The sequence below is a fragment of the Oryzias latipes genome, chromosome 18 (assembly GCF_002234675.1).
Source record: "Oryzias latipes chromosome 18, ASM223467v1".
Taxonomy (NCBI): domain Eukaryota; kingdom Metazoa; phylum Chordata; class Actinopteri; order Beloniformes; family Adrianichthyidae; genus Oryzias; species Oryzias latipes.
This window is the reverse complement of record NC_019876.2, coordinates 9,800,400-9,827,812: the sequence shown is the minus strand read 5'-3', so window position 1 is coordinate 9,827,812 and position 27,413 is coordinate 9,800,400. Positions and strand designations below refer to the sequence as shown.

The window sequence follows — 27,413 nt, the reverse complement described above, 5'->3', positions numbered from 1 at the left end:
TTTGTTTGCTATGCTGATGGACAGGCTGACAGACGAGGTAAGACAGGAATCTCCCTGGACAATGATGTTTGCGGATGACATTGTAATTTGCAGTGAGAGTAGAGAGCAGGTGGAGGAACAGCTAGAGAGGTGGAGGTTTGCTCTGGAAAGAAGAGGCATGAAGGTCAGTCGTAGTAAGACAGAATACATGTGTCTGAACGAGAGGGATCAAGGTAGAAGCGTTAGGTTACAGGGGGCTGAGGTGAAGAAGGTGCAGGAGTTTAAGTACTTGGGGTCAACAGTTCAGTGTGATGGGGATTGTGGAAAAGAGGTGAAGAGGCGAGTGCAGGCAGGTTGGAGCGGGTGGAGGAAAGTGTCAGGAGTGTTGTGTGACAGAAGAGTGCCAGCAAGACTCAAAGGAAAGGTGTACAAGACAGTGGTGAGACCAGCTCTGCTCTATGGGTTAGAGACGGTAGCAGTGAGACAGAGACAAGAGGCTGAGATGGAGGTAGCGGAGATGAAGATGTTGAGGTTCTCCTTAGGAGTGACCAGGTTAGACAGGATAAGGAACGAGTACATCAGAGGGACGGCTCATGTTGCCTGTGTTAGCGACAAAGTCAGAGAAGCCAGACTGAGATGGTTTGGACATGTTCAGAGGAGGGATAGTGGATATATTGGTAGAAGGATGATGGAGATGGAGCTGCCTGGCAGGAGGGCAAGAGGACGGCCAAAGAGGAGATACATGGATGTCTTAACAGAGGACATGAAGTTGGCTAACGTTAGGGTAGAAGATGTCCATGATAGAGTGAGGTGGAAAAGGATGATTCGCTGTGGCGACCCCTGATGGGAAAAGCCGAAATATATATATATATATATATATATATATATACACACTTTTAAATAAAAAAAAAACAATGCATTTCCTGTTAAGCTTTTAAACATATTTTGGTAGTGGCTGAATCTCTTTTTTTATATTTTATTAATTGGCAGAAAATAATAAAACAAATACACAAATCTTGTGTCTCTTTCGGCTTTTCCCATCAGGGGTCGCCACAGCGAGACAACCTCTCCTTCGAGGATGAGTCGCATGGTATATTGGCAATGTTTTATGCCGGATACCCTTCCTGACGCAACCCTCTCAGTTTATCTGGGCTTGGGACCGGCACAGAAGCAGAGAAGGGAATAAGGAGTCAATTGCCTTGGCAATATCTTCTGACAGAAGATATTTCTTTAAACTTCTGGCAACAGCTGCTGCAAAAGTTTGGTGATTGTTCAATGAACTCTGTACCACAGTTTGGGTAAAACATCCTTCTGCTTTCCCTCTTTTTAAAAAACTCAAGCATCATCATTTAATCAGCATTATTGTACCTACCTTTTCCAGTTTTTATTCAGTTTCATCTCTTAACACTTAATTAAAATGTGTTTTCTGAAATGTTTCCCATCTTCTTTTGTTTCTTTTTATTTTGGAATAATTTTTTTGGTTTCAGGAATTTTGTTTTGTTTTGTCATTGTGATCTTTAACATGTTTTTGCACTGAATGATTTCTTGATGTGATTTATACTTCAGGGCCACTGTGCTTTGGTGCCTAATGTCACTGGAACAAATAAATGACTGTGAATCAAAAAAATAGGGTAAACATATGAATGAAAATATGACACCAGTACTACTTTTTTTTTTTCCAAATCTTTTTGTCTTTTAAACATGTGGTTCCGATAAAAGTCCTGAAGATTTATGGCTGACATCTTTAAAGCAGAAGTGAAATTTTACAGCGACACCTAAACGATAAAACCTGCTAAAAGCATATTCAGCAAAGTCTATTTTAGGTTACGTACTTCACCTCCACCATCGATAAAATGTTTTAATACCCAGAAGAAAACTGTTTTTTGTTTTTTTTATAGATAAATTATACAGAGAAGAAGAAATCCTTTAAGAGGCCTACCTTGAGGTTGAAGGTGTGAAAGTCATGGAGCATTCTCTCTCCTGAGACCTGCGACAGACAGAGCAGGAGGGATGAGATGTCAGTCACGATTAGGCTACAGTGCAATTACAGAGCAACTACTCTGACAGTGATTGATCAATGAGGAACTTCTTTAACGAAGACAAGGACTCTGGGGCTCACACAAGCAAATTGGTAAAAGTAAGAGGTCGCCATTGTTTCCCGGTTTGCTAAATGCTCTAGGAGGACCATTTGGTATGCAGCTGCAAAATTTCTAAAATACAAATACAGTATGTAAAGATGCAGATGTTATAGACAAAAAATACACATATTTCTAAACTTAAAAATTATTTGGCACTGATATTAAAGGCAAAGTACAAAAGTATGCAAAAATGTTTTGAGAAAAAAAAAATCACTCTCCAATTGTTAATTTAAATACAAAGTCCCACTCCGATCACCTTTTGATCTATTTACAAAGCATTCTTACTAATCTTTTCAGTATTATTATGCTGTTTTCAGCCAAAATAAAATAAAAAAATGTCGTTTTCAAGGAAATCACTTCTGCAGAACGACAGAAATTCATCGGAGTTGTGGGTGGGACTGTTGGCACAAAGTAAGCCCACCCCCACTTCCTGTCCCCTATCTCCTTACACGCTCTCTCGCTACCTAGTGTGGAGTAGGCCTGCACAATATACCGCAAATTTATCATTACCGCGACATCAAGCTGTGCAATAAGCATACCGCAAAAGACGGTGAAAATCACAATAAATGGTTATTCCTTAAATGTGCTAAAACAAACTCATGGCAGTTTTAAATATTGTACAAATGAAATAAATCCCTTTATGCATTTAACCAAGCGGAAGGACCCGTTTACGTTGTTGATCAATCAAATGAGCCCTTTTACGTTTGATCTTTGCCTCCTACGTCGACAAGGGTCATTTGGAGTATAATTTTTAAACTGTTGCAGTGAAATGGAAATGATGTTTTTGGTTGTTTTGCTATTTGTTTATATACCGCAAATTATATCGTTATCGCAATATTAATTAACCAATATGGCATATCGCGAGTTTTCCTCATATCGCGCAGCCCTTGTGTGGACTAAGCCCACCTCCTTCTTTTGATATATCTATGTACACGCTCTCCCACAAATTTACAGCCCCATCACAACCCCAACCTAACACTAAAGGTGCGACCAAAATGGCGAGCAATATCAGGGCTATCCAGCTGTAAAGTTGTGAGCCAGATGCCAGCTCAGACGAAGAAAACAAAGACGTACATGAATCTATTTATCTACAAGTGAATGCATCAGAATGGATCGGAGCAGGGAACATGTGGCTTACCCAGCATGTTTTTCTTTGTCACATATGACCACTCTGCTCTTGATTCACAATGATTTGAATAAATAAATACTCAGAAATGCAATATTAAGCTTGATCGTATTCATTATGTCCTCCATCATCAGAAAAAGGCTACAAGAACATGTCAAAAACAACCAAAACACAATTTTCATTTGAGTTTAATGGACGGGTTTAAAAGTTAAAGAGAAATAAACTCTTTTTGGACACAAAAAATACCCAACAACTTTTTTGCCTTATTCTTTGTATTTCTTTATTTTATTTGTAATGTAGGTAATTTGGATTGTTTGATGTGCAAAATCATATTTTATAGTGGGTCAAATTATGTCAAACCTAAATGCCTTTTTTGGGGGGGGGAGGGGGGGGAGATTACATTTTGATTAAGTATAGGAAAATTTCTGCATCGATTTAATATTTTTAACTAAAAACTATAAAATCACAGGCCTTTTTTTTTGTTAATGTGCACCTTGAGATGTCTTTTTTTTGTCACCTCTGCTGTAAACATATTTTCACATCTTTGAAAATGATATAAAAAAAATATAAAACCATTACATTGTGCTATATTGCTGCATGTATATTGTGAGATTTTATATTTCACATCCTTCCATCCAGTTTTTTAGGTTTTGGATTGCAGTGGACCTTCTTCGTAAAAACACCCAGACCTTTGTCCTTCCTCCTCTGGGGAGTCAAAGAGTCATTATCAGACCAAACGGGGGATTTTATCTCTTTGGTGTGCCAAAGAACATACACTTTAGATGCCCATAATGTCTCACTGAGGAAGGCTTCTGGTTGGCATTCTCACAAAAAATCCAAACCACTTCATTTAGCTTTTCTAAATGTGGAGGACTGGTTGTTTGACTCCCAGGTCATCCCCAGTGAGAATGCTCATGGAGCAAAGCACAGCCAGTCTGTGGAAGAAGCCCATTTTCATCACCTGTATCTTTGATTTCATCCGTTCGTTCACAACCCACAGCTCATGGCCACAGGGGAGGTTGAGAACATCAATAGCTGACTAGTAAATTAAGAGCTTAGCTGCCTTTTGAAAGTACTGCAAATGCTGCAGAGATCTGATGGTCAACCTTAACCCTTGCCATAAAAACTTACACCGTACTTTTTTGCAGGGTAATTTTTACCCGACATATTATACCTAACAATAAGTACTTACCATGAAAAAGATCAAAACATGACAACACAAGATAAAGTAAGAGTGGTTTTCTATTATTTTCAACTCTGGTATGTGTAACAAAATGAAAATGAAAAACATAGGGAGTTCCTAAAAATAAGCTTAAAATTAACTGAAAAAATAGGAATTTAAGAAAAAAGCAAAAAATACCTAAACAATATTAAAATGATACTAGAAACTTGGTCTTTTGTCCATCCCTTCCTGGGACAAGTTAGACTTCCCTGGTGAAGAAACAGACTCCTTGACACGCGACAAATTGAAATTCATGTATATAGTTTTGCTCGGGTTAAAATCACCCGGTGATAGTGATCTAGGGTTAAGTTCCTCTCTTTTTTTACCTTGTAGTAACAAAATCTCCAGGGGAAAGATGTACTTGCTTCAAGTTGCCTTTTCCTGTCTGAAAAAATGTGACCCCCGCCTCAGAGGTAAGAACTCATTTTCAAACTGCATCACAATCAAGAAAGAGCTGATAGCTTTTATTTATAAAACCTTAGAAGTACATCATCTGCATAAAAACAGACACATTTCCAAGCCTTTCAAAGCTCTCCACCACAAGTAATGTTGTCCATTAATGTGAGGAACAGAATCTGGGACAGAGCTAACTCGATAAAAAAATATGCCCCTTATGCCAACGTGATGCATTGGAAAATCTTAATTAGAAACCTTTTGAAAAAAATTGTAGGTAACTTCGGAGATGATCGAGTAGACTTTTCTGAGAATTGTTGCTGTTGTAGCTGGTAACCTATTGAAGTGTTTCCACGCTATGTTACATAAACTACCTTTGAGCTCCCAATGCAATTACAAACCTGCTGTATCACAGTCTCTTAAAATACCTTAGTGCAACAAGAATAGAGGCTTAAAGTTAAATAGCAAAGCTTCTAGAAAATTGTGTCAGTAAAAGGCTTTAACCCAGGTCTCATTGTGTCCTGACAAAACTGGGTTATACTGACAGACTGCTGATACCTATTAGTTAGGCACACAGTCCTCTCTCTCTTTTTTTTGCAAACTGGTGTACAGTAGTGCTTGTAGCCCAAAACAGGCAGAAACAGGGCAACTCAAACTGGACTGTCACAGCTTCATTGTTAAAACACAAGAGAAACAAGGAAATAAGCCCCTTGAGGCAGATGCTTCTTATGCCACTGTGTAGAAATCCAGTTTTTAATTGAACCCCATAATTCACTCCCTGTGAAAATCTGGCCCTGCCTTGCTGTCTGACCCACCATACGGAGGGACACATTGGCTCTCTGTTCTTCTTATGGCATGTAAACGTAGGTGAGTGGTGTGCTTCCCAACAGGAGTTGCCTTCTGGAGTAAAGCATCTCATACGTGCAAAAACATTTTTCTGTTTTTCACAGACAAGCACCAGAGGCATCCATCCGTTCAGTTTGCGGCGCTTCTCTGGAGTTTAACATACAAGGACGAAAATCTCCACGGCAACCTATCCCAGCCTTTTAGTTGTTTTTGAAGGTCTGCCATGAATGCCTTTCTATCCATGTCTGTAACACCTCACCAGGTATTGGCGTTGTCACAGGAAGTCAAACCCAGATCAGAGTTCCTCCCTTGCAGCTGAGGTCCACAGTCCAAGGTGGACCCCAGCTACCATTTGAAGGACTCTTATTTCTGCTGGATGTCTCTGTGATCTCATCAGTTTGTTTGGACCTGCACCTCATGACTACAGGTGAGAGGTATACTATTGGTTGACCCGTCTTTGATTGAGACCTTCGTCTTCTAAAACTATCAAATTTACCAAAATAGACCAGTAAAAACCTGAACACTGTGCCAATCCGTCAATCTCAAGCACCATCATTTTTAATAGTACTGATTTTATTCTGGCAAATGAAAATATATCTACAAAGCTAACCATATAAATATGTTACTAATTTTCTAGGGTTGTCTAATGTGTTGCGTTTAAGGTTGTTAAGATTGTTTAAAAACCCGCTCAGATGAAAATAGCTTTTTCAATAACAACTTTCACAAACCCATGTTTGTGACTATTACTGGGACTTTAACTTAAATGTCTGTATTAAAAACAAATTGATTATAGAGTCCTTTACTGTGATAAAGTGAGTCTGACCCCAAATACGGCTCGTTTGGTTGGTGGTTTTGTTCTTTTTCCTGCCCCTGCACAACAAAGTGTCCTATGATAAGGCCGGTTTACAGAGTTTGGCAACAGTTCAGTGAAATACTCCAATAATCCACATATTTCATGCGATTGTTGAAGTTGCTGAACTTGTTGAACACAACACTTGGTACAAATACACAATAGAACTTAGTTATTGTGTGGAAATTTGGTACTTTGGTAACTATCTGTCATTTTCTAATTTCTGATAGAAAAAGGAAAAAAAGGTTTTTGTCTTCTTACTGTTATTAAATGACATGTCAGTTAATACTTTAATGTGACTTAATAAAGTACTGCATCTTCTGCACTAAGAGAACATTGTGTTATATTATTAGATCATGTGTTTTTCCACTCATTCAGCTTTATAATATATATTGTAGCCTTAATAGACATATGGAAGACAAAAAAACGTGTTTATTCAGCAAAGCATCTTCCTGTAACTTGGTTCCCTTTACAGCTTATCTGAGCGACATCTGCTGTAACTACATTTCAATGATTTGCCATGCTCTCCTGTTCCCATAGAAACCAAGTCCAGTCACCCAATAGTTTTGAGGGTACAACATCTCTGTAAGTGTATTTAAGTGGACAGATTATAATGGATTCTGTTGTATGAGCAGTCTCTGAACATAATTGCAAGTAATCAGCACCTAGAGTGTTATGTGGCAAAGGGTTGCCATATTTAGCTGTATCAAGCAAAAATTTCTAAAGCGGTGAAAAGAAAAGTTCAACCAAAAGAACAAGAACGCACGGAAGTGGTGGAGGTACTTGTGTTGATTGTGTAACTGTAGACGTTTCATTTGTCCAGGAATACTTTGCATTTGCACTTCAGAGCCATTTAGGATAGGTAAAAAGAAAAAGACCATTTATACAGCAGTAGTTAATACCACTGAAATTTGTTGTATCATTGTACTTAAAGAAAAATCTGAAAAGTATAATATATTTCAAATAAAATAACAAACGAAGCCATGCCGTCATACACTTTTTACTTCCTTTCATGCTCATTATAGCCAACGTATTCGAGCCTTAGTCACAATTGTCTGTCTGGGTAGATAAGTATGGTTTACGGGCAAAAACATTGGCAAACCTCTTCGTCAAACTCAAGTGGCCCGCATAAAATATCAAGATGGTAGACCACTCTGTGAGCCTTTAGAGTGAGATTTTCCAAATTTTCAGGGGGAAAAAAATCAGTGAAACGCAGGCGTGCCGTACCGATTTCCTATTTTTCTAGACCTCTAAATCCTGCATAGTGCACAACGTGCACATCAGTGCTGTTCACGTGATAAGTGTGCGCCACTTGCGCACAGCCTCACTGGTAGAAATGAGGAAATGAGACAACTTGAGCGTAGTTTGTCTTGGCATCTTATGGGTGTCATACGGGTACGTCACGTACACAAATTGTGTGTGGAACATTTGCACGCCATCAGTATGAGGTCAATACTCAAACCTTATTAGAGTCAGGCTTAAAGGCATTGTATAGCAGCATCCCCCATACAGTATGTCATAAGTGCGTACAATGTAAATTATCCCCATGAACACTTCACAACCCACTTACCATATGCACAACATTGGAATGTTCCAACCCAAAAATCTGTCATTTTATTTCAGATTTTAAAAAAGAGAAGAGATCATTGCTTTCTTAAACTGAAAAACTAACAAATGCAATCATTTAAATCTAAAAGTCCTTAAAAATGCATGACACTACACTATTTATAGATAATTAGAGAAATGTGGATTTTTGCATACTTATTTAGACACAAAAAATGCCTATTTTAGGTTTGATGTCTGGTACAAGTCCCATGTCAGAAACAACGGCTGGCAGAAATAGTAAAAAACTCAACTGGTAAAATGTCTGCCAATGTACAGTGGAGCAAGTTTTGCAAGTTGCCCTACTTAAAAACATAAGAAAGGCCGGTAATTTTCATCATAGCTATACTTTATCTATGAGAGACAAAATGAAAATTAAAAAAATCACGTTGTCTGATTTTTAAAGATTTTTTTTTGTAAAAAAATGTCCAGAATTTTCTTAGAATTCAAAATTTTAGTATATGTTGGAAACGCACAAGTGTCCAGTACGAGATACATGTGTGGAAGAAATTAATTTATTCTACATCAGTTGTTTTACTCTCACACAGTTACATTTTCTATTTCTTTTTTCGATGTAAGTGGTAAAGGAGGTGTGTAACTCATTCCGACAAAAATTATATATTTTAAAACCTAAAAATAAGTTAAAACAACCTTACATTGGGAGTTTTCTTCTCCAGTGTTTGCATTATTTTTGTGTTTCTTCTGAATTATCTTGAACTGAGTATGATGTCAGCTTTTATTTTACATGATAACAGCAGATTGAGTCCCAGCTGAAGCAAACAACCTTTTTGCTTGTTTGCTTGCCTCAGCACTCACAGGCAGACGCTTAAATGCTCAGCATCCACCCAGAATGGTTCACGTGAGGGCCGCCTGAAGGGGGTGGTGGGGGGGGTGGGGGGGTTGATGCTGGTCCGGGGGAATTTCATGGCCATTCATCCCAGTAATGAGTCATGTCACTTTATATACAAAAAAGAAGAAATCTTTTCCCCCTGCTGGACAGACCTTTTGACACATTTTATTGCTCAGTGAGGCACAAAACGTTGAAATTTAATGCCAGCTCCAGGTAAAGTCAGTATATTTTCATTGTTTTTTTTATGCTTGAGAGTTCCACACTAGCCTTAGTTATGGAGCGTGTGGAGACGGAGCAGCATGGCCACTGCTAATTGCACATTGGCATGCTTTGGCCTGAAGAAGGCCCATTCATCACCCTTACAGCAGTGTCCAATCGGCTGAGCTACATACTGGACCTTTTTAGGCTCATTCGAATTTGGCTCCATTTCAGATTGTCAGCAGGTGGAACAGCGTTCAGTTTGCTTAAAAGCTTTTCTCATTTATCTATTGGGTTTATAGCCAGCCTTCTCTAACTCTGGGTAAAAAACAAAAACAAATCCATGTTGCTTGGTGCTCACGATGCAGAGTCCAAACACTGGTCAGAAGAGCACACGTTCAGTTCCCACCGTTCCCCTATGTTCAAGTGTCTTTAGGCAAGACACTGATCCACAGATTGCACCTGGTGGTTATAGGTTGGCACCAGTGTTTGGCAGAGGAGCCGCTATCATTGTGTTAACATATGTGTGAATGGAGCTCTGGGCCTTCTAAGAAGGTAGTAAGGCGCTTTATAAGTACACGCCATTTACACCATTATTTTAAACCATACTACAGAGTGATGGGTTTGCTAATTAACAAGGTGGCATGGTGTTAAACCTGAAACCCTATAAAATGCTATCTAAGACTGTATGTCACCCAAAGAAAACAACTTGCTTCCAGTTCCAACCTAATGAAGTCAATTCAGTCGCCACTTTTTGTGATATGGATGCCGCAATGTTGGAACCATTTGACGTTCTCTGTCATCTGGTGAGTGGTCTGAGTCATACGATTACACTTTATTTCAGAGAATTTGAGCAAAATACAGTGCTTTAGAGTTTGAGTTCAGACTTAAAAGAGTTTGGAAAATTCATGACTGTGAGTATATAAAGGTTTTCATTTAGTCAGAAATGTATGTTTAGGTTTAGAAAAGCGATAGCATTAGCCGTCCTATGGGAAATTCCATTATACGTTAGCATCAACCTACTAGTCTTCGGTTTTACTGCTGTTATTGTTAAATTTATACTGTAGATGTATCAGAGTAAATTAGCAATGTTCCATGAACCCTCCATTTGTATTTGTAAACTGTCTAGCAGTTTAACAGTTGTACACCATGATGGTTTCAAAGCTCGATCTCGCAAAATCTCACAAAATCTAATGAGAGTAGCGTTAGCACACTGAAGAAGAAAAGGCATCTAAGATCAATTTCTACTTTTATGGATTGATTATTGATTTATTACGCTTGGATTAATTCAGGTTGGTTAATAGATTTTATTAATCCAGCCCTAAAAGGATGCATATAATACAGAACAATAGGTTGAAAACTGAAACTGTCAGACAAGTTTGCCTTTAAAAATCAGAGCTTACAATACCAGTTAAATCAGGCAATATAAAATATCTAGGTATTTATTTTCCCCCCAAAATATCAGAACTGGTGCAGCTAAACTACACCCCATTACTGAAAAACATACAGGACGATCTGACATGCTGGACCAACCTGCCTTTGTCCCTTATGGGCAAGGTAGCCACGGTTAAAATGAAAATCTTACCCAAAGTTAATTATCTCTTCTCAATGATTCCCACACAACCGCCATTAAAATGGTTCAAAACATTAGACTCATCCATATCAAGCTTTCTATGGAACAATAAACCTGCAAGAATTAGTTTAAAAACTTTAAAATCTGCAAAAAGCTGTGGAGGATTAGAATTACCTAACTTCCACAATTACTTTCTTGCAAATAGATTACAATACATCTTAAAATGTACCAACTCATGGTTAGACTTGGAACAGGCGTTATGTGGAAAGATCAACCTGTCAGATCTTCCATTTATTAGTCAAATAGTTAAAAAACAGGATTGTTTCAAAAGTATTAATATAAATGCCACTTTAACAGCCTGGTGGGAATTTCTCAAAATATCAAAATCATCAATTCAACCGTGCAAAATGACACCCATCTGGAACAACCCAGACATCCTCATAAACAAAAAAATTATCCACTTCCCAGCTTGGCAAGCAGGGGGCATAAAACAACTAGAGCACATAATTATTGATAGAAGATTCATAACTCCCCAGGAACTTCAAGACAAACATGGAATATATAACTTCTTGGAATATCAGCAACTTAAATCAATTATTACTAAAAAGTTTAAATACAGAGACAACGATTTAAAGCTACCAGATGTAGTTACCACTCTGATCAATTTCTCAATGAATAAAACTCTCTCCAAAATATACAAACTTTTATGTAATTTAGATAACAATATTTCACTTCCGACAACAAAATGGGATGCGGATTTGAGCATCAGCACAGATGAAAGTTTTTGGTCAGAACTTTGTCTAAACACCTTTAAAATGACAAAAAGTCCAAATCTGCAGCTAATCCATTTCAAAACTCTTCACAGAATTTACTACACTGGACAGAGGATGTTCAAGATGGGTCTCAGTAACTCAGACATTTGTCAGCACTGTGACAGTAATCTACCCGACAATTACATGCATGCACTATGGTTCTGCACGCCTGTCCAGGCTCTCTGGCAGCAGGTATGTGCCGATCTATCAGTCTGGCTTAAGGTTTCAATCACAGCTTCACCGTCACTTTGTGTGCTTGGTGACATGAGTGCCATCGATGTAGAAGGAGGATTAGGCTCTATCATTTTCATAACTCTTTGCATTGCTAAAAAAACTATTTTAATAAATTGGAAAAGCAAAAAAAATATAAATATAAGTCAACACAGAAATCTGCTGCTTGATCATATCAGCTTGGAAAAAATGTCAGCCCAAAGTTCAAGTAACTTTGAAAGAATTCCGTCTCTCTGGTCTCCCATAGCTAACTCCGTGACTTAGGGGGTGGGGGGGGCATGGTCGTCGCTGCTCCTTGCCCTTCTGCCGTGGGCCGGGGTGGGGGCGGGGCCTCCGGTGCCTGGCCGGGGGTGGTGGGGGCTCCGTTGGTCGGGGGGTCGGGTCCGGCGCCTGGGTGGGGCGGCCTGGGGCGCTGTGTGGTCCTCTGGGCTTGGGTGTGGGGGTGCGTGGTGGTGGGGTGGGGTGGTGGTCTGGCTTGGATTGGGGGGGTGGTCCCTTTGCCTGTGCTGGGGGGGGTTGGCGGGGGGCGCTGCTCGGGGGTGGGGGGCCCAGCGGCGCTGGATGGGCTTCCCGTCTACACCTGGGGCTGGGATCGGCCCTTCCCTGGCTCTGGGGCGGGACGGGACAACCCTCTTGGGGCTCCCGGTCGCTCTGGGTGTCATCCGCTTCGGCTGCGGGGTCTGGGGGTGGGGTGGGGTGGGGGTCTTGTCGGCCCTGTCCTGTGGGGGGGGGGGCATTCTGGGGGAGGGGGGGGGGGGCACTATTGGTACGGGGCAGGGGGGGTTGACGGGTCGGGGTCTCCGCTGAGGCCATCGGCGGTTTCCCCGGCCGGTTGGCTGCCTCGGTCCCGTCGAGGCCTGACCAGAGCTCTTCTAGGGCCGGCGTTTGGGGGTGGGGGCCTGGGCTTGCTCCGGGGGGGGGCCGGCGCTTTCTGGCTCCCCTCTCTCTGTGTGGGGGTGGTGGTGCTGGGCCTGGGGTGTCTGCGCCTCCGGGGGTGGGTCCCCGGGGCTGGGTGGGGCGGGGGACGGCTGTTTGACCACCGGGGGACAGTCTATCATCTGTCCCCAACTTACCCCCTTCCTCATATAACCTCATAATAGGGTGAGGGGGTGGGGGGCTTAGCCTGCGATGAGCCTTGGGGGGGGGGGTTTACTAGGCAGTGGCCCCCCTCCTGTGGTTGCCGTATGGAGTGGGCCCCCCCTCTTTCGGTTTTATTTGCACCTTAGACATGTAGGGCCCTTGGTAGGGGGGGTGCTTGGACATCACTGCCAGCAAGCAGCGGATGTCCTCCTAGCACCCTACCCGCCAATTTTAACCGCACCTTAGACATTTAGGGCCCCTTGGTGGGGAGGGTGAGGGGACGTCACTGTGAGTAATCAGGAGATGTCCCCTTAGTGCCCTACCCGCCAATTTTAACCGCACCCCCCTTAGTACACACACCCCTCCCCCCTCAATATATACATCCCAACATAAACACACACACACATGCACACACACACTCTCTCAAACACACATACACGCACACACATTTTGCAAGGAAGGTGGGACCTAGGACCATCTGTCCCCTGCCTCTTCCCTGGTGGGGGGTACGGGCCCCTTTGCAACGGCGGCTGTGTCCCCGGGGTACCGGCTTCCTGGGCCCGGCGGTGCTCTCTCCGCGCGGTGGGGGGGTTCACATTACATCTGAGCCGGGGGTGTTCGTGTCCCTGGGGGGTGGGTTCTGGTCCTTGCTCCTGAGTGCTGGGCCCTGCCAAATTTCCAACTGTGGCCGAGCCTGGTCGGGCCATATTTACAACACCCCTTGTGGGCCCTCTTTTTTCCCCGGGGTTCCCCCCTCCTGGGCGGGGGCGGCGGGCCCCTGCCTCGCTCCTCCCTGGACCAACCGTGGGCCGGGCGGATGGCTGCCTGGAGTGCGGAGTGGGTCTCCCTTGGGGGGTCCTGGCTCGTACCTGGGGTTGGAGCGGGGGGATGCCCGGAACTCCTGGGTGGTGGTGGGGTGCTCGTCTGGGGCTGTGGGCGTCCTTCTCCGGTGGGGCCCTGCGTTGGGTTCTCCCGGCGCGGCGGGGGGGCTGCTCTCCTGGTTGGGCTGGGGCGGCGCCCTCTTTCCCTCCGTGCCTCCCTGCTCTCTGGCTCTGGGGGCCTTGCGGCGGCCCTTCTGGCCCTGGCCTGGGTGGCGGGCTTGGTCGCCCGGGCGGCGGTTGTTCCCTGCCGGTTCCCGTGTGGCGTTGAGGGGATTCCGGCTGCCGCTGCTGGTGCGGTGGGGGTCTTGGGGTGGGGATGGCTGGGCACTCTCCCTCCTTCTTTTCACGTTCCACCATCCATTTTAGAAGAACATAAACACTCACCTGAGCACAGGTGTTAGCTCAACAGACTGAATGACTGAAATATTTCACACTAGTTGGTTTTAAGGCATAAGTATGCGTGTGAACACTATCTGTTTTGTGTACATGTCGACAGGTGGACATTTTTGCAACTAACAGGTGTGTTTATAACATTTGAGTGTGTGTGTGGACAGGCTCCGCCCTTTTTTTTTTGTTTTTTTTTTACATTTAAACCTTACCATAATGATTAACAACCAGTAAACTTGTTGCTTTATGCTGCTTCATGGTCTTATCCCCCTTCCCCTCCTATTATCACCCCCTACCCCCCCTCTCTCTAACGTCCCTCTCTCTTCTTCCCCTCTTTCCTTTTCCGTCCGGTCCAACACCAAAGATTTTCAGACATGTTTGAAATTAATAAAGTTTGGCCTCAATTACAAAAGGGGTTTATTCAGACATACCTTTGGTTTGTCTGAAGATTAATAACCCCTCTTGTTAAAGTAAAATATGTCCAACCCAAGATGCCCTCAGCTCTCATCTGACTGCCCAGCTGTTGGACAGGACAAGTTATAAAAAAAAAAAAAAAAAAAAAAAAAAAAAAAAAAAAAATCAGAGCTGAGCTCCAAACTCGGAAAGCAGGAAGGGAGGTTCTTAATGAAGAAATGCAGGTTAAATGTAATGGAGTCAATATATTTTAAAACTGCAATGGCCTGATGTTGTGTTGTCCAAATATTTTACAGACTATCTATTACATTTGATATGTGTGAAAAGATACCTTATTCCTCACATAAAAGCCTTTGTTCAGACATGGGAGGGAAATCTAAAGAATATTGTCGGCATGCTGTAACTTTGACCTTTTTTCAGTCTGCTAAATTCACATTTTCCGTATTACTATTTCAGGGTGAGCGGATTTAAAGCAGGAAAAGACTGATAATTCTCTAAACAGGATGAAATAGATGAATCTCAACTTATTTACTCTTTTAATTGGAAATGTCTGTCACCGAGCGGCAAGCCGAGTCTTCTTCCCAGCCATTATCTGTCAGCCTGGATTACTTGAAGGTGTTTCATGAAGAGCAATGTGCTGGGTGTCAACGGTGGCCATTGAATTTATTCCTTCTGGAGGTAATGGGCTCAAAAATAGAAACGATGAAGCACCCCCCCCCAAAAAAAAGCATAAAAAGATCAATTTGTTAAGGCTAGCACTTCATTTACAGTTACACAATTTACATACAAGACAGCATATATTAAACCAACCAATAAAAAGAAATTAAAGACATTTCAATGACTATAATTTGCTTTCAAAGTTAACTTTTGACAACATCCTGAAGTTTAAATGATTAATCTTCCATTGACAAACTTTAAAAAACTGGTGGTTAGTCAACTACTAAAAGTGCTGTGATGTGCAGTAATGGAAGTGGCTGCAGCTCATGGCCTTCTGATGAGTTGGTTGGGGGCGTTCAAATCCCAGAATGAATCGACATAATTTTTCATTGGCAATTATACTTCACTTCAAATTGGCATATTAGTTGTAAGTCACTTTGGATAAAAGGTAAGTTATATGTAGTGTAACTCAAAACAGACCCTGCGATACTCTGCCTTCATCCGAAAGCGGCTGAGAAAGGCTCCAGCATCCACATTACCAGGAAAGAGATTTGGAAAGTGGATAGATGGTGACTTAAAAGGCTGGGTAAGTTAAATAAAATAATACAAAAAAATTACTTTGAGCAATTTTTGCTAATCCATTGCCAGCTGATGTCCAGGATCCTGGCAGTAGCCTATATTTCACTCATGTCTATATTCATGAGTGTCAACCATGCTGTCCGTCAATAAACAGAGGAGAATGCTAAAATTTCCTATTACTGCCAATGCATAAAATGTATGTAAAATTTGAGGTTTATTTTAGTGTGGTCGCTGCTATCTTAGCATGCTCTGATGTCAACTAAACCCAAGGCATTTCCAAAACTAGGAACATTAGTTGGAATAGGAAGCCAGTTGTTAGAAGATTTTCAATAAGATTGACGGTTTAGTGACCACATATCACTCCAAAAAGGACCCCTTCTCCATTTACTTACAATCTGAACTAAAATAATAATAATAAAATGAGGAGATATAACTTGAGAAATCACAAGTTATGACACTTTACATTAAAGTGAACAGAGTAAATAATTCCAAGAGGTTGGATGCTGAACTGATTTTCCAGTTATTTTGCGAAGTTTTAGTCCAGAATCCAAAAGCTTTCCATTTGGCTATTTTAGTTCAAAGTGGCTGGATGTGGATTGTGCAGAAACAGTATGTTTATACAGGATTGTGGGTATTTGGTTTGAGGCTCAGTGTATGGGATCCAAACCTATATGGAAACTGCCAAACACAACCCTCCTTTTGAAGTGTTTCATCGCAGCAAGCAGTATTTCTTCTTATTTTATTTTATTTTTTTCTGTATACTATGACAAGAGCGCACACAAAAAAAAAAAAAGAAATTGCAGTAAACAGTTGTATCATCTCATCTCTTATTTATACAGAGCTACAATCCCTGACAGGATCAACACCTCTATATGAAGCAAGAGAAATAAACACACACTCTCACACAAACATGATGTAAATAAATATATAGCTGTTTTTTTGCAGTTGTCACAGAAACAAGGAGACTTAGTAGACATTAACCTACCCTTAGCAAGTTCCAAATCATGAATTCTGAAGTTGGAGGAGACAGATTGTGGTGTCGGCTCATTTATCCGATCACATATGCAACTATCTGCCATTACGTCTCTGCTCAGAAAAGCTTAGTCAGATGCACATGAACAGGGATTGGTGCTGCAGGTTTTTGGGTTGTCCAGGCCTGTGGAGGGTCGTAGAGGGGGGTGACAGTATCTTAAGGGTAGCATAGTTGTGTCTTACAGTTCCTTTGGTACTCGTACAGCCAAGAAATGGATCATTTGATTGTACTCACTTACAGCATACAGGTGATGCTGCCCTTACGCCACACTCTAGTCATCAGTAAGGTGCAAGTACTAACTCCTTACCAACCATGCGCAACTGCTGCACACAAGGTGGTAATGACACGCAAGTACCTGTAGGAGGCCCCTAGGATGCCCACAAAAACTACACTTTGTCTAATTTCCTCATTTCTAACAGTCAGGCTGCACACAAAGAGCACACAGGGAGCGCACCTGAGCAGCACGAACGCAGTCCGCAGATTTGGGGGGTCAAAAGGGTGAAAAATCTGTGAGACACCTACTTTAACCCAACTCCGCTGTTGATCAGGATTTGTCGCTCAAAACCTTCCCGTAGATAAAAATGTGCCTGAACATTTTCTTTCTACAAGCTTACCAAATGGTCTATGACTTGGTGTTTTGCGTGGGCCACCTGCATTCGCTGTACAGATTTTTTTTTTACTTTGTGTTTCTTTTTGTGTTATACACCATCAGGACAACAGTATTTGGCATTTGGCTAAACACACATGGATAATTACAAACACACCCAAACAAATCCATTCCAAGAAGGGCTTCATAAAAAAAATTGGTTTGGTTGTGGATTTTTGTGTGAAAGAAAGTTTTTCTTTCCCTTAAAGTTTCTCTCTAATCGTCTCTTAATCTATTTTAAAAAATGTTCCCTGTGATCTTTTTATTATACTTATATTGTTTTTAGCCAAATCAATAAATCTGTGTTGTTTTCTAGGACATAGTGTCTGCAGAGGGGCGAGAGTTCATTAAAAATCCGCATCTGAGTTGTGGGCGAGACTGTTGATGTCCCACGATCACTTTGTGTACATTCCCTCTTGCTAACTCACAGCCCCTCACACACCCACCCTAATATTACAGGTGCAACAAAAAGTGCCGAGCAACATTGAAGCCATCTAACCATACAGTTTTAAGCCAGACGCCAGCTTGGACGAGGAAAACGAAGACGTACCTAGATTTATTTGTCTGCAAGTGGATGCATTGAAATGGATCGGAGCAAGGAGCCTTCCGTTTGTAGTTTGGACATAAAAAGATCAATCTTTTTTCAGCTGCATTTTTTTCAGCTGCTCCTGATTCACAACGATTTTAGACAGAAATACTCCGAAAATTAATATTTATCCTAATTTTCTTTAGATATGTCCTCCATCATAAAATAAGTGCTTCAAGAACATGTTCAAAACATCGAAAACACAATTATAATTGAAGTGGGTCTTTAAAAGTTGACTGTCAGCATTTAAGAAGATGTACAGCTAGCTGCGAATAAATACCTCAGTGTTTCCCCTGTGCTGATAAAGGGAGAAATCCCACTTTGATGAAAATTTGAGAGTAGACACTTGGACGCGAATATTTCACGAGGGTAGATTATGTCCCTTCACATCTCTTTGAACCGACCCCATCCCCGCAAGAACTTCCCAACCAAGTCAGTGATCGATGATGCAATGTGTCATATGCTTCTGACAGTTTGATTGTTTCTGTGTTTTTCACACGCAGAGGAGCGGGAGGGCAAAAAAAGAAAGAAAAAAAAAATGTTTCATGTGTTGCTCAAGGTCCTTTAAGATATTCCCCATCCCACATCTCCCTGCACAATTAATTTTATCTTTGGGGTATTATCAAGAGGAAGCCTGGTAAAGCAGCATGTCAGAAAAATGGCCCAGAACCCCGAAGCCCACAGTGGGAATTAATCTGTTTGACAAGATCTCCCACAAATGATTTGTCGGGCTTTCTTTCAGCTGGATGGTGCCACTACCCTTAATGTCTGAGTGTAGCACAGTTGCAGATTGAATATAAGGAAAGCACTAAAGTGAGCAGCGACAGTCTGATCGATGCGCCGCACAAAACAATGGGGGAAACAGCATTTCTGGATTTCTTGGTTGAATTGGGATTACCATCACACTGATCAGATATAAAGTCGGGAGAGAAAGTCAAGTCTTTAATAGGGACAACTTTACCCCAAAATCTGGCTCCTGCCACTAGTTAGCCTTGTTGCAGTCTTGCTTTCGAAACTAATGACATCAGACAGACGTTTGATACATTATCCGGAACGTTAAAAAAATTAATCAAAGTAATGATTGAATAATTATCTCAAGTGCAATTAATTAAACATGCCAATGAACTCATCTTGAACAGCTGTCCTAGCTGCACCACTTAATCACTTGTGAGAATTACCAAACACAAACGGAGGACGCCAAGTGCACGCAATAATCTCTGCAAAGTGCATTGTTTACAAACAGTAATTAATATCACACCATGTAGAAGTGGGTAAAGGGACTGCGGTGCACGGCTGTAATTGCACCGCAGAGAGTTGGGCTCAGACACCTCTACTTAAGGAAGAGGAGCGCTGACATATATAGGGAGCATACAAAGATTATATTTCAAGGTTTTCTGAGGTGTTACATTTATGTACAACAACAAGAGAGCCCACATCACAACAGCTGATTTTTGAGATTCCCAAAATGAGCTGTTGTGATTTTACTTTTAAGGTGTTAACAGTTTTGAATCTTTATATTTAGCATGTTTAAAAAAAAAAAAACAAAAAAAAAAAAACAAGAGTAAATCAACTTTGAAAACCCTTGTCTGTGTAGAACAGCCTACCTAAGGATCTGAAAGGTTTTTCTCACTATTGTTGTTATTATTCGGGCCCTTAGTGGTCCTGGACTGCAAGGACCAGATTCTTATCGCAATTCTCCTTAGTGTGCATTTGAGCAAAAATGTTGACCAAGCCATGTTTTAAAAAAAAAAACTCGTTATGGAAAAAGAAAAAAAAGAAAACCTTGTTTTTTTTCAGCGATCTTTATTAAATTTCACAGACATACCTCCAGCTCAGGTCTACAACCACCACTGAAGTTTTGCTGACCTTTGACCTCAGGAAGAGCCAGTCATCTTGAATTAAAAACAAACAAAAAATCTCCTTTAGTTCCAGCTAACAACTAGGAATTTCAATCTATTACGGACACCCGTAAAAAAGTTTTTGTTCCTGTGAAGATTTTAAAGGTTAACGTAAGATGTGTTTTTTCAGATAACCATTTGACTCGTTTTGTTTATCTTACTTACTTTTTTTTTTAGATAGCTTAAAGTTAAAACACTTTTTCCTATATTTGTATCACATGTTTTTTTTTTTTTTACATATGTTATTATTTTCCTCAGTTCTATTCTTTTTTAATGAATTTCTTTTCCTGCTGCAGGTTTATGTTGGTTTTCTTAACCACATTTTTAGCTTTGTGCTATTTGTTGCTTTGTCTAGCTACGTTAGCTGTCTTCTTAATGAATTCACGTTCAAGTTTCTAAACTCCATTTTATCCCTAATAATCTTTTTTTTAACATTGAGTGTCATGTTACAAACCTTTTCTCTTATGTACTGTTGTATGGAATTTTGAGGCACTTAGAAAGTGCTACGAGCTTCATCCATCCATTCCCAAAGCCTTTCATCCTGTTATGGGGTTGCTGGAACCTAACTCAGCCACTGTTGGGCAAAGGCAGAGCACACCCTGGACAAGTGGCCATCCCATCATAGGTTGCTTTGTGCGTCAATCAGTATAGAAGTTGATTTAGAAATAGGTCTACAATTTAGGTACCCATATCCCGACCACTTTTTGCACATGCACTGTAAATGGATTAAAAGTTGTAGGAGTCTAAACTGAAGTTTTGTGATGAAGTCATTTTGGGCTTTTATGGTCTGCAGAGCTCGACAGACACAATACAAACTGTGAGACTTTCACATGAAAAATCCCTCCAGAAATGAACCCGGACAGTGCCGTGGTTGTCAGTGGAGAAGGCAGTAGCTGTACTAAATCTGAACCATCCAGAGCTCACCCAAACACTCCCCATGTGGTCCTTTAGCAGTAAAGCTATGCTTTAATCATTTCAGTCTTGCAGATCTGCAGTCTAGTTAAACATAATGAACGACTGAGTTATGACACAACTGCGCACACTTTTAGCATTTAAGTAATTATACACACTTAATGCAGCTAATAAGAAGCTATGCTATTGTCGTTAGGCTATAAAACCATTGCGTGGACCGGAATATAAAAAAGAATAATTAGCATATTTATGAAGAGTTTAACATCTTTCACAGTGCTGTGCGTTTCAGTGAAGACAATACCTTTGGCGCACAAGTAGGATATGGTCATAAAAATAAGCTTAGCGAAACACAAGCAACACACACACACACACACTTTTAATACAGTTTTCAGAAGAGTTCTTTGTACGACTAGAACCCAGAGTTCATGGTTCAAAATGTGTTTGGTTCTGTCTACATGCAGTAAAGTTCTGTACTGTTTGACACTGAAGCTTTAGTTCCAAAGTTCACATTCTTTCGACAAACACAACTTCTAAATCGTTGATCCATTCAACGTAAATCAGTGGATTCTGTCATAAAGCAAGGGGGCTTTACAATAATAACCTAAAGAACACTTTAGGTGTGAAGGTATGATATGAAAAGCCACTACTTTCCACGTCAGAATCAGCTGGTTCATGCTGATTGCATGAAGGGCGTGCTGTTTAGGGGCTGCCAGCAACACCTCTGGTGTTAAAGTGTAATGGTATAAAAACTTTGTCCACACATATTCTAGTCAAAAGCATTATTTATGTCATTTTTTATGCCAGTAATCAAAAGTAAAAAATACTTGTGTTATTATTTCCCCAACTGTCACTTTTGTGAATCCACTCTTGTTGTTATTTGTACTAAAGAAATGCTCTGAAAATGATTCCACTCCAATCATCTTTTGATCTATTTTAAAAGCATTCTCAGTGGTCTTTTGATTACGATTTGATTACGTTTTTACCCTCAATTTGAAAAAAAACATTCAAAACTAGTCATTGACATACTTTCTGCAGAGCGGCAGGAGTTCAATAGAAATAAATCTCTGAGTTGTGGGCGGGACTGTTGTTCAGCCGACCAGTGCTGAGAGCTCTCTGGCTCCGTGCTTTTCCCGCCAGCTTACAAATACAATCTTTTTCAAACCTCATTTTTTCGCCGCTCCTGATTCTCAACGATTTGAAAAAAGACATAAAGGCAAATTTGTGCGCTTAATTGTCTTTCTAAATGTCCTCCATCACAAAAGAAATGCCACAAGAACATGTTAAAAACACCAAAGACACCTTTTATTATCAAAGTGGGTCTTTAACCCTTTAATACCATAGATTTAGCTCTAGTGTTGATATTCTTTTGACAAGCACGATTCCTCAAACGCTTCCGGACAAAAAAATGAAATTCTCGCCGATTCTGAATAAAAAGAGAAAAGTGGCTTTTTGCTGATAGGCAACAATGTACAGTAGTGAAGTGTTTATGCAATCAAAGTAAGCTAGCTGATTTAAAACAGAGATAATTGGCTTTGTGTCAATAGTTTGTTATAGTTAAATGAATTGTGTATGCTTCAGAGTTGTGTTATGTTTCCTAAAGACCTAATGGAGGCCAGGTAACCTGTATATTTATCTAAATGGCAAAATATATATTGGGTGAAATGCTTTCATTGTTTTGTTCAAACACTAATATTGGATATTGATATTAGTCGACTGTAGCAGATGTGTACAGGTTTGTTTGGATTAATGTTGTGTAAACCTTAAAATATCTGTTTTTTTATTTATTTTATGATTAAAATACTGACCCCTCCTCCCACTACAGATGCCTTCCTATTTAGCACTTGATATCATGCTCAGTGAGGCCTTCAAGGGTCTGAGCCGTTATTTGAACAATTCACAATCTGACCTTTTAAGTGCATTTTCAGCTAAGTTGTACAATCATGAACATTTACTGAACTGCCTTCAAGGCCGATGTACATGAAATAAGTTGATTTATTTTGGTTTAATTGTTAATATTCTATTTTAATATATATCAGGGCTCTAGAGAGTTGAACAACCAAAGTTCTTTATAGATACAACATACATGCATGGACTTTAAAAATAACTCTAAATTATTATTTATTACTACATTATCGCAGTGTTCTATAACTTGTGTTTTACTGCACTTAAAAAATATGAATATTTGTTCTAGCTATGTGGAGAAACAGAAGAAAAAGGTTTTAAAACATTTTACTTTACTTTTTTCTTTGGACACATGTTCTTATGTTAGGTTTTAAAGAGTAAAGCAGCTCTTTGTAGTGGGCAAATGTCAGAATTTAGATTTGAATGTCAGCTGTCTGGGTCATTTGCAGGTAAATGTCATTGACTGTATATGAGAACTGGACTGAGTGAACCCCTCCCCCCTTGTGTTCCAAACAGGAAGTACTTGCTGGCTCCAAGAAACCAAAATCCCAGAGACTTCTATAGAGAAATAAACAGCATTTACTCATTCTATTGGTCAGAATAACTATTCTTGCATCATTTGTCTCAATAAAAGCATGTGGTCTCACGTTATAGGTTCAAAATGTCTGACAGAATTTTTGTAGGTCACTTTGAAGTGGTAGGGGTGTGGACTTCCAAACAAGCTCACTCCTGATTGGTGAGAGTGGTTGTCATAGAAACAACGACTCAGATTGACTCAAGCCGATCACTGCTCACTAATGACGTTTGGCTCCAACATGGCAGTCAGTCAGACTGAATTGACTCAATTTTGTTCAAGCCAGAAGTAAGCCATTTTCAGTGGGTGACGTCATACTCACTCAGTCCAGTTCTCTTATACAGTCAATGCTTAATGTCATTTCTTCTGAAGACTGCATTAGTGATTTCAGAGTTCAGGACATTTGTGTTGTAAGAAAGTGTTGTAATCTCAGCTTTGTATGCGTGAGCATACAAAATACACGTGTGATCAAGGCCCTTCAATGTGAACTCCTGAAGATTTTTACTGGACACGAGACCAAACAAAAACCGCATATAAATTACAATTTGTGTTAAAACTGAGGCTAAGGTAATGTTACAAACCAAGAGAATAACAAATGCTCTCCTTTCTAATGACTAAATATGTTACCATTGATATAAAGTCTTAAAAAAAACTGGTAAAAAAAAAATCATAATAGGGAGGCTCAAAAAAGTCTGGCATTCATACCTTTAGCTAAAGAAAGATTTGTATTAATGTGCTGCAGGCAAAGGTTCTTAAAAGCTTTAAGAAGTAAACTTATTGCCTAGATTACTACTAATCCTAAAGAAACTCTGCTCATGCTGTTGTTTGTCTCAGCAAACTGACATTCTTTCCATAGGACTCCATTCTAGTAGCAGCAGTGCTGCTACTCCAAGTAAGCAACAATACTGGAGAGTAGTTCATAAAATTGAAATTGTTTTATTTTAGGAGGATGCGGACCTGTTTCGCTAATTAAAAAAAAAGAAATACAGTAACTTTGCCTTTTCCTCAAAAATTAAAAGAATAGATTTTATTAACTATTTAATCTGTTTTATTTGGGATTTTTTATGAGCCTTTAGGGATGTTTACATCTCACATTCAAGCGACCACTTCCAATGAAGTCTCCGTGAGTTTGCATGAATGCGCCTTTAGAGGTTCCATCATGAAAAATCTTGCATTCATGCGTCGCTACGCACATTTTCTACGTACAAAAGGCGTGACCACTGAGTGTGCGTTGAAAGTCAAACCAGATCAGTCATTGACCTTTCAGGGACTTGGATTTGGTAGTGACACATGGATGGTGTTCCTTTTTCGAAGTGCCAACCGTTCATACGGTTTGTGCCCAGCTGGAATTCCATCACACCAAGTGTTTCATAATGGAACAAGATCTATGAGATTTGTATTGACATTTCGCACTTAGCCTCCTCTTAAGTGGCGGATGTGCGCTAGCAAACAGTAGAAAAAGAAAAAGAAGTTGTATTGTCTCCCTTCTTGTCTAATGCACTTCATTAACTGGTGGTTGTCCCGTTCCCGGTATGTTTATAGCTTCAGATGTGCATCGTATCGATCCTATATGAAAAAAAAAAAGGGAGACCTTGTTAGTTTCTATTTCTTCAGGTAACAAGTCTTGGTTTGGCAGAAACTACCAAGGAAAAAAAAAATTGTACAGCTTTCTATAGAAAACATGACATTGGGATGAGATACACACAGTTACACTGAAAAACTCCTGGGAAAGAGGGACTGACAGCAGCTCACTGGTGCAGCCATTTGTCATTTGAGGAATTGTTGGTTTAGTTGTTTTCCCCAAATGTTGCACTCTTTGGCAAGGCACTTTAACCCTTTAATGGTCTCTGCACTCACCAGTCTGTGAGCCAATCAAAGCGTCTAATTACCATACATCGAAGTAAAAAGGACACAGACCGCCTCCATTAATACACTTTCCATTCAAAATTGTATATAATTGTTCAAAAAGAATATTAGATAGATGATGACTTTATTAATCCCACAATGGGGAAATTTCATATATCTGAGGCAGCAAAAAACGACATTCAGAAATAATCTATATAACATCAAAAAAGGACATAAAAAATGACATTCATATTAAATTATTAAGAATATTAAATTATTAAAAATTATAATTACAATTATTATTGAAATTATTATCGAAAATGAGATTCATAATAAATAAATAAATAAATATTAAATACTACTACTACTAATAATAACAATAATAATAATAATAATAATAATAATAATAATAATCACAACTAATAAAAATAAAATATATACAAAAAAATATTATAAATATAAAATATTGGCTTATAAACAATAAATGTGGAGCAATGTAGAAAGATTTATGGATTCTGCTTGCGTTTTTATACATTTTTTCAAATTGTTTTTATGTTGTATGTTTGTATTTATACATTTTTTATTTTATTTACACTTTTGATATTTGTTAGACAATATAAAACCCTTTTCATCTCAATTTCTTCAATAAAAAAAAGAAAAGACTAAATTTAGTACTAGGAACTGAGTTTTTTTGGACAGTTTCAGATTTATTGTGGACCTTTTGTGAAAAGTGGATATCAAACATTTCTAAGAAAAAAAAATAAAAAAAAGATTTTAAGCTGAATTAATAGAGCAAATTGCAAAGTAGGGAAAAAAAAGGTCCCGGTTAAATGCCCATCACTGTGTGATTATCAGTTACTTTTTAAGGTCCATCAATTTAAATGTACGGAATCTCTGTTTTCCTGCTTGTAATTTGTCATTTCGTTAAGAGTTTATAACCTTAACCAAAGATTTTCTTCCAGGTCTACAATTCCCAGAAAGTTGGTTTTCAACAATCTTTAGTTTTGGATTAATTTTTCTCCAAACATGGAATATAAAATAATCTTCTGTCCAAATCTGGAATAAAAGCACCCAAAGAAGATTTTGAATTACTGACTTGCTAGCATAAAATGGTCAAAGATTTAACATTTACTAAGACTTCAATCATCTATGCTATTGCAGCGCCATAACCTCCTTTCCCCTTATTTTCTCTTTTATCTGATGCCTCCTTCTTCTCTTCTCTCAGCTGTTATTGTGGAAGACCAACGTAACTCAAATGCTCAGTCACACACACACACACACACACATCTGTCTCTTTCCTTTTTTCCAGTTTAAAAGTTGCAGCAGAGCCATCCATCCGTCCAAAGCCATAGACCATGAAATTAGGTTAAGACGTAAGGCTGTGAATGACACAGGTGTGGATACAAATGAGAACATCTGAATGAAGAAGTACAGTTCCAGGATGCCTGATACTGTTTTCGTTATGGCCTTTCAGAATTACATTTTACAGCCTCTCCCTTGTTTGGCTTGGCCCAGCTGCTCCTGTGTCGTAGTGGGCAGAGCAAGGCACCGTCATAAATGTTGGAAAATCAACAATTCAATTCAATTCAATTTTATTTGTATAGCCCAAATTCACAACAGTCGTCTCAATGGGCTTCAGATAGGTAATTGAAAAAGTGAAACATAAAATCAAAAGGATCATGAATACATAGAATTCAATAGGAAAATACTAAAATGAATTAATAAACTGACTAAACTAAACTGGACATCCTTGCCCTTAGACTCTCCTTCTCGGTAAGGAAAAACTCCTAATAAAAAAAACGGATTCCGGAAAAAACAAAGAAACCTCAGGGGTGTACACATGAAGGAGGGATCCTCCCCCAGGACGGACAGGGGGTGTACCAGAACTCATAGAGAAGAATTAACTTATCCAACTCTACAACTACATATTTAAAGTCGAGCTTCATCCAGATGGAGTTGGGGGGACAGTCGGGGGAGCGAGTCGAGCCAGAGACAGGATCCACAACCAGGTTGTCTTTTTTTTTTTTTCTTCTTCTTACCCCATCTTGTATGGAGCAAAAACATTTTTTACATCTTTAACTATTTGTGATAGTTTGCAGTTGTTAGATCTGGTACTTTTTTTATTTACTTAAAGTTTATACGTTTGGCTGTTTCAACTCACCGGTTTTAATCAGAGCTTTTTTTGTGTTTTGGTCAAAT

General features: G+C 39.8%; 1 protein-coding gene across 41 annotated transcripts in view; it reads right to left on the bottom strand.

Annotated features, from left to right (window-relative positions):
* Positions 1–27,413, bottom strand: part of LOC101165843 (receptor-type tyrosine-protein phosphatase delta) — a 496,446-nt gene that overhangs the window by 244,167 nt on the left and 224,866 nt on the right. For all 41 annotated transcript variants that reach the window (XM_023966287.1, XM_023966285.1, XM_023966296.1 and 38 more), the window contains exon 8: positions 1,919–1,966. The gene's annotated coding sequence lies outside the window, so the exon portion shown is untranslated. The remainder of the gene's footprint in view (positions 1–1,918; positions 1,967–27,413) is intronic.